The sequence below is a fragment of the Pinus tabuliformis genome, chromosome 5_1, assembly GCF_031772625.1.
Source record: "Pinus tabuliformis cultivar Carrire ecotype Pingquan chromosome 5_1, CPIR1, whole genome shotgun sequence".
NCBI classification, from domain to species: domain Eukaryota; kingdom Viridiplantae; phylum Streptophyta; class Pinopsida; order Pinales; family Pinaceae; genus Pinus; species Pinus tabuliformis.
In genome coordinates, this window is record NC_142305.1 from 577,546,208 (window position 1) to 577,555,084 (window position 8,877).

Consider the following 8,877-nt stretch of genomic DNA (forward strand, 5'->3'; position numbering starts at 1 on the left):
TCTGCGTTGTCCTAGTAAACTATTGATTTGTTGACTTCGGTCTGCTGGAAAGTGCCCAAAAACTGCTCAAAAAATTCTTCCCTTTTAGCCTTAGACTCCTTGGAAAAAAACCAGAATGGAATTTCTCTGATTTTGACTCTGGATTTTCGGCCTCTTGGGAGCTTCTCTCCGGTTACATCTGCTGACTTTCGGCCTGCTGGAAAGTGCCCAAAAACTGCTCAGAAAATTATGCCCTCTTAGCCTTAGACTCCTTGGACAAAACCCAAAAAACCCCAGAAGGGAATTTATCTGATTTTGACTTTGGATTTTCGACCTTTTTGGAGTTGTTCTCCCACTACATCTGCTAACTTTCGGCCTGCTGGAAAGTCCCCAAAAACTGCCCAGAAAATTCTGTCATTTTAGCCGTATCCTCCTTACTCTAGTTTTGACTTTGGATTTTCAGCCTCTTGGGTGGCTAAATCAACCTTTGCGTATTTCTCGCTCCCCAGAAAACACGCAGTCCCTTCCTCTACGTGGCTGACTGAGCTATGAATCATTGTTGAACACTCCTACATTCTCTGTGGAATAGCCTCCCTAGGGTGGGCACGGATGGTCCCCCAAAGTAGAGGCTGAATCTTCCCTGCGGAAGACTCGTGGCTAAACAATCAGTAGACTTGCTAAGCAGCAGAGCATACAAGAGTGAGTTTGTTTGTAAAATATTTAGAATGAAAACAAAATGAGAGATGGTCTCTCTTTATAACCCTTTGGCCCCCCTTAGCCTCATGTGGGCCCCTCCATCCACCCATTCGATTTTCTCTCCAAGCATATCGAATGGCTAATTCGAACTCCCATGTGGGTGGCCCCCACATTCCACTAGCAGCGAAATAAAGTCGATTTGGCCCCTAAGTCCCTAAGTCGAAAATGTGGGCCCTCTTCCTTAGCCAAAAATGTGCAAAATTGTGTAGCAGCACCCTGTTACTAATGTGTTTGAGAAGGGACATGACATCATTGAATACTGAAATAATTATTGCATTGGGTTTTTAGGCGACATCAAGAGGAGTCACAGAAGGCAGACACACCACAAACTATTGAAGAAAGTGTAACTAGGTTAGGTCTTCGTAAATGTACTTTTGGTATTTGTATTTATTCAAGAAAATAAATATAATTTTTGTTATATTTAGCAATGAGGTTTTTGTTCATTAAAATAGGTCAAGCACATATTTAAGTGTTTCTAGGAAGTCAAAGAGTCAATGTATTTATTGAAGACTCTTAAGGGCATGTTACACTATGTATAAACTTGTATAAGAGTCAAAGGAAATATCTCCAAGCAAAGTCAAGTCCTCTCCATGCAATGACATCCTCCTAGCAGCAAAAATGATGAAGAAACACCAAGTCGTCCTATAGCCAACAAGTTGGCCTCAATTTGGCCTAAAGGAGGAATAATCCTCTATATATATAGGTTGTCCACTCCCTCATAATGACCAATACTCACCTCTAAAATCAACAAGCAAGATAAGTCAAGGAAAAGTGAAGAAGGACGAAGTTTAAGGGATCTCCAAGTGCAGTGAAGAAAGAAGGAAGAAAAGTGAAGTTTTGGGATTGTTTCTAGGGCGAAGTACAATCACACATGTGAGAAAAAGGAGGGCATTCTGCGGTTATATCAGTAGCAAAATCACAGTCATATATTCATCTTGTTTTGGGCTTGAAACTTAGGCCTACAAGCCTCCCACTAGAGTGAAGAAGAGACTCTCTCATATGAAGGAGAAAGGAACCAAATACACTACTAAACCTCCCACGCATGCTTGATTTTAGGGTTGCAACACTGTCATATCAAGTTTGTACCTACACATTGAAGAAGGAGCTTGGTTGGTCAAGAATAAGGAATAAATCATCATTAGTGAAGGGATTCACTAGAGACCAAGGATAAGTGTCTCTTCTAGAGCAAGTACAACGAGGACTACCAACAATTGTACGAAGAGAAAAGTGTCGGAAGAAGGAGAACAAAGTGCTAGAAGGAGGACTAAGTGTCGGGGAACAAAGTACAGGAAGGAGGAAGGACTTGACTTGTGTTTGGAGGATATTCTATTCAAGGGTCTAGGGTTTAGAATTGATCAATAAGAATCTTCAATAAGATAAGTTTACGAAAGGGTTTTCCTCTCTAAGAGAGAGAGTTTTTGGCCCTGACAGAGAGCCATTATCATGTTTTCTTGTTTCTTATGTTTTGGTAGCAGTTTGATGAAGTAAACACACACAATAATAATAAGAAGAAGATCAAGCTAAAATAAATTGTAAAGTGCTTCACAAATTGTTATCAAGTTTAGAAGAATCCTCTTATATATAACTGCCCTTGATTCTTCAACATGGTTTCAGAGCTTATGTGACACATCAAGAAAAGGGCATCTCAAGAACACTCATCAAGGAAGGACATCTACAAAAGTTGAAGCATCAAGCCAAGAAGTCTCAATCTCATCAAGGACAAGAAAGGACTACAAGAAGACTACAAAGAAAAAGGAGAAGCATTTTGTATAAAGGCACCTAAAAGAAGAGAAAATCAAGAAGGGACCAGCATCAAGCCACACCATCTTCAAAAGGAAAATCACTACAAGCCAAGTCATCAAGCAATCAAACAAGTCCATTTGAAGAAAGCAACTTGAAGAACATCAAGATCCAAGGAAGGAAAACCATCAAGTCTTCAAGAAGAAAGCAAGTCCACTACATCTCAAACTCTATCAAGCAAGTATATGTCCCCTTCTGATTATACATCAATGTCTTTTTGCAACGAAAGCAATAAATTGGTTGGGACCACTAACTTCCTTGCATGGAAGAAGAGGACTTATTTACTTCTCAAGGTGAATGAACTTCTAGAACACATCAAAGGGAATATCACTATCCTTGCTAAGGAACAAACTCAAGCCTTGGCCAAGTACAATAAGGCTGAGACAAGAGCTCAAAGGATTCTAATAGAATCCATCAAAGATTCTCTCATTCCTTATGTCTCCAAACTTGAAACATCAAAATAAATATATGACAAGCTAATAGAGATATTCTCGGTAAGCACAACTGGAGAAGTGATATCTCTTAAAAACTATTTGTATAAGATGAAGATATCAAAGGAAGGAATAGCTCCATGTTTCATGAAGATATCTGAGATAAGGGATCAAATTTAAGACCTGGGAGAATTCATGTCTGACAGAGAAATGACAACCGTAGTACTCAATGCTCTACTTGAGGATTGGGGCAACTTTACATCAAGCATATATGCCAAGAAAGAAGCTACCCAACTAAGTGAATTATGGTCTCTATGCAATATAGAGGAAAGTAGACTCAAAGAAAAAGAGGATGTGGGATCAAAGGAGCAATCATTTGCAACCATGGCCAAGAAAAAGGGAAAAATTGGCAAATTTGGTCCACAAAAAACAAACAATAGAGATATGTCCAAAATCCAATGCTTTGCATGCCAAGAAAATGGACACTACAAAAGGAATTGTCCAAAACTTAACAAGGACAACTACAACAAAATAAAAAGGGAATAAGTTCACATGACTCAAGAGGTGAAAGAAGAAGACAAGAAGCAAAAGAAGGAAGATCCTCCGAATCTCTACTATGACTAAGTCTACTTCTTTACCCAAAGTCTTATTTCAAAGTTTTGAGTAATAGAGGAGCATGTAGGAATATAATAAATATTCATGGCTAGAAACATATTCTAGAATCTAGAAGCATGATGTACCTAGAGTTCAAAATACTTATGTAGAAGGAGCATTTAGAAATAGAACAAAATGCATGGTTAGAAATATCTTCTAGAATATAGGAGCATAGCATACGTATAACTCAAGATATTCATATAGAAGGAGCATACCTATTATAAGACCTCATCCGTGATAAAAGAATAATTGATCATGATTGTAGATCCTAGAAGGCCACCATCATCAAAAGAAAGAGACATTTGCGGGATGAGGATCTACAAGATCCTATGACAAGAATCTTCAAAAGAAGGTTCATAAATAAGAGCAGGTGTGTCAACAAGAATTCCCTTCATGGAATATAAGGAAGAAGGAAGAAGGGCTACATCAATCAATAAGGACCATCAAATGAAGCCGATATGATCAAAGCCAAGTAAAGATTAGGTATGTATGCACTAAAAGGTAAATTCATGACATCTTATATATTATTAAAGTCATGTGAATAAATCTAAGACATGATCAAGTACAAAAAGATATCTTTCACCCAAGACATACTCAAGAGCATGTACAAATCAACGGGAGAAGTGATCACATAAGGAGCATAAGGTTGTTGACTACTCCATGAAGCAAGTGAAGAAGAAAATAATCTCCTAAGGAGTACAAGATTGCTAACTAAAATACATGTGAAGAAGAAATGATGACTAGTTCAAGTAAGCAGGAAAAGAAGAAAGTGATCTCATGGGGAAGTATAAGGTTGTTATCTAAACAACTCAAGAAGAAGAAAATGAAGAAAGATATCAAGCATGTGAAGAACACCATGGTCATAAGGAATCACTATCCGACAAGATCCATTAAAGACATCTCCCGAAAGAAGGCATGACAACTCTGACAAAGGAAGAAAAATATCAAAGGACCCTTGACACCTATCAAGGTCTTGGAGATATTAAGGTGCAGATAGTTGATTCAACTCTACGAAGATGGCATGATGAAGAGGCCATCCAACAAAAGCAATATCTAATTTTGAAGCAAGTCAGGATGAATTCATGAAGGGCTATTGAATCGAAAGGAAATATCTCCAAGAAAATTCAAGTCATCTCCCTGCAACGACATCCTCCTAGCATCAAAAATGATGAAGAAACACCAAATCAGCCTACAGTCAACAAGTCGGCCTAAAGGAGGGACAACCCTCTATATATAGATGTTGTCCAATCCTCATAACGACCAATACTCACCTTTGAAATCAGTGAGCAAGAGAAATCAAGGAAAAGTGAAGAAGGATGAAGTTTAATGGATCTCCAAGTGCAACGAAGAAATAAGGAAGAAAAGCGAAGTTTTGGTACTGTTTCTAGGGAAAAATATAGTCACATATGCAAGAAAAAGGAGGGTTGTTTGCAGTTATATCAGCAGCTAAATCACAGTCATATATTCATATTGGTTTGGGCTTGAAACTTAGGCCTACAAGGCCTACCACTAGAGTGAATAAGATTCTCTCTCATACGAAGGAGAAAGGAACCAAATACACTACTAAACCTCCCACATGTGCGAGAATTTAGGGTTGTAGAACTGTCATATCAAGTTTGTACCTACACATTGAAGAAGGAGCTCGGTTGGTCAGGAAGAAGGAATAAATCATCATTATTGAAGGGCTTCACTAAAGACCAAGGATGAGTGTCTCTTCTAGGGCAAGCACAAGAAGGACTACCAACAATTGTAAGAAGAGAAAAGTGTCGAGAGAAGGAGAACGAAGTGTCGGAAGAAGGAAGACTAAGTGTCAGGGAACAAAGTACAGGAAGGAGGAAGGACTTTGCTTGTGTTTGGAGGATATTCTAGTCAAGGGTCTAGGGTTTTGCATTGATCAATAGGAAGCTTCAATAAGAAAAATTTACGAAAGGGTTTTCCTCTCTAAGAGAGAGAGGTTTTGGCCCTGGCAGAGAGCCAATATCTTGTGTTCTTGTTTCTTATGTTTTGGTAGCAGTTTGATGAAGTAAACACACACACTAATAATAAGAAGAAGATCAAGCTAAGATAAATTGTAAAAGTGCTTCACAAATTGTTATCAAGTTTAGAAGAATCCTATTATACATAACTGCCCTTGATTCTTCAACACAAAGAAAGAAGTGTCGGAAGAAGGAGGACTAGGTATCAGGGAACAAAGTACAGGAAGGAGGAAGGACTTGACTTGTGTTTGGAGGATATTCTAGTCAAGGGTCTAGGGTTTGGCATTGATCAATAAGAAGCTTCAATAAGAAAAATTTACAAAAGGGTTTTCCTCTCTAAGAAAGAGAGGTTTTGGCCCTGGCAGAGAGCCAATATCTTGTGTTCTTGTTTCTTATGTTTTGGTAGCAATTTGATGAAGTAAACACACACACTAATAAGAAGAAGAAGATCAAGCTAAGAGAAATTGTAAAATTGATTCACAAATTGTTATCAAGTTTAGAAGAATCCTATTATGCATAACTGCCCTTGATTCTTCAACACAAACAAAGGAAATAGGGTTAAATTTTAGAGAGGTTTTATTATCAATTGAAGCTAAATAATCCCATTTTTTTTTAAGGAGCAGTTCAAAGTGCCAATTTTTAATGATTGTTAATCTTTATAGAAGGTTGAGAACCTTCAACACTACCTTGTGACGAGTTTGTTGATCCATCTGAAGATTGAGATTGTTATTCCAGTGGTATGATCTTGAAGATTTCATGATTGTAATTACTTCTCCTACAAGGACTAATCATTGGCATTATTCAAGAGACCGTTTTCCTCATTGAGACTGAATCCAATTGTGGGGGCGAATCTTTGGTGGAGGCAGATCATTCCAATAATTGTTAGGACAAGTTTCTTTAGCTTATTTTTCTGAGGGTTGAGTTGCTTTGTCTTCTCTTTTGGATTAGGTGTCTTATTGTATCACTTTGTAAACTCTTCATATTAGAATAATAAAATTAACCAACATCTAGTGTTGGAAAATAAAAATAAAAATATATATATATATATATATATATATATATATATATATATATATATATATATATATCTATATATATATATATATATATATATCTATATATATATATATATATATATATATATATATATTCCACTAGTTATTGCAGGGATGATTTTGCATAGTTTCTTTCCAGTTATTATTGCAGAAGAATTTCTTCCATTGGGTTATTATTTTTATTAGTGAGAATTCAAGCCCAATATAGATCAATTTCTCAAAAAGGGTTAATCGATTTTATTGAAGAAAGTAGGGGAGAGGGAAGAGAAGATAAGTATTGAAATCCATTGATTCCAAGCCATAATGTCATCACTTTACTTTTGGAAACGGTGTAGGAATCGACATAGTAATATGTCAGTTGATTCTATGGGCTACAATACTCTTGTGGATAAAAATCGCAACAGCTTACAGATCAAAAGCAAGAGAAGAACAAGGGTCTTTCTCTCAGAAAATCCATGTTATCCTTCAGTATTCAAAGAATATTGTCATGTCCCTTCTTAAATCATTTTGGAACAAGATTAATTTTTGTATTATGGGGCCAATTTTGGAGCTAGTGGACCCCATTCGATTTTATGAGGAGATTAGACTTAGGAAAAATTATTTATGTTGTAGTTAAGTTACGCAATTCCTAGTTCGATTTGCATGGAGGTGGTTAAGTTTTGCATGATGGTGGTTAAATGAGGGCCCACGATGGAGAACAAATTGGAGGGAAAAGTGCTCCATAAAATCTATATAAGGAAGGAAACTCTCCTCATCTCATTCATTCATCCTTTTGGTTATATCGATTTCTATTTGGTCGCTCGAGATGCTTAGTCGAGTCACTTGTTGTCAACACGAGTTCTTCAAGTGAAGAGCTCACCCTTTCTTAGGGGGGCTTCGAGTGCCACCCTTGGAAGGTTTTCTTTCATTTATTTAGGAGGAGGATCTCAGTGTGATTCCCAGCGATTGCATCCATCTCCAGGTGGTGCATATTACTGAAAGATACAATGAAGAGGAGGTCGAGTTTGCTTGTGGCTTCTTGCAGAGGAGTTTGGGTGAAGGATTTTTTGGAGAGGAGGTATAGGAGGATTGTTGGCATTTGGGAGAAGTTTTGGAGCTGGAGGAATGTGCTACTTCGCAGGGTGATTTTCACACTTCCTGGGCTAGTGCAAAGGCAGCACTAGGTGTTCATGTTCTGGGTAGAGTATCAGTATTTGAGGCTGAAATTTGCTGTGGAGGTTAAGGGAAATATTTGGAGAAGCGATTGCTGCATTTTCATGAGATTGGAGGAGGATTTCGTTGGGGTTTATTGCAGGGCGTTTTCTGGAGAAACTTGGAAGGCGTGGGGGTATATTAGAGGTCAATTTTTAATTTCAAAATCTGGCCAAACCTTTTCAGGGTTTTTCTTGGTTTTCAACAAGGATTTCAAATATAGTGTTTCATAATTTTCTAAGCACCAGAGGTGGAGTTTCCAGTCGTATATTTGCAGCAGATATTGTAGAATCGCTAGGGATTACGTAGGGCATATTGGAGGCCGAATTTTGGAGGTTGGATTCAGCCCAAACCCTTTTTGGGTTTTTTTGGGTTTTTGATAAGGATCCCATATATAAATTTTCAACATTTTCTAAGCACCATAGACGGGGTTTCTTGCAGTTCTTTTCTAAGGACAATGTAGAGCATTAGAGGAGCAGTCATTTCCAGCTTCGAGATTAATGTTTTATCACCTGGGTCTTATCAAGATTTCCCTCGAGGCAATCTCGAGTTCATTTCTCCATATTATTGTACTTGCTACATTTCATTAATAAAATGGCTCAGTTGGTTCTTACTTGTGGATTTTTAATAAGCATTTGTTGATTATTTTTATTTCTTGTGTCACAAATTGATTTTATTTTGCATATCACTGTTTATTTAAGTTTTTAATATTACAAATATCTAGAAGAAATATTTAAAAAGAAAGTATATCTTTGAGTTTGGATACAAATTGAAGGATGCAAAATCCAAAGATGTACTCCTAGAGTTGGACACATTAGATATGGTTTTGTGTCTGATAGAGCAATCGGATTGGAAAAGGTCAAGTTGGGTCTTGAAGCCTTCCATGTTTTCTTTGATACAACCCATGTTCTTGGAGAATCCTTGTGAAGAGGTTAGACTCATAGTTGCCTCTTGTCTCAATGGGATCATGACTTTAACATTGCCACTATCACCTTACAATTGTGAAAATTCCTAAACTGGAATCCCTACTGCAGC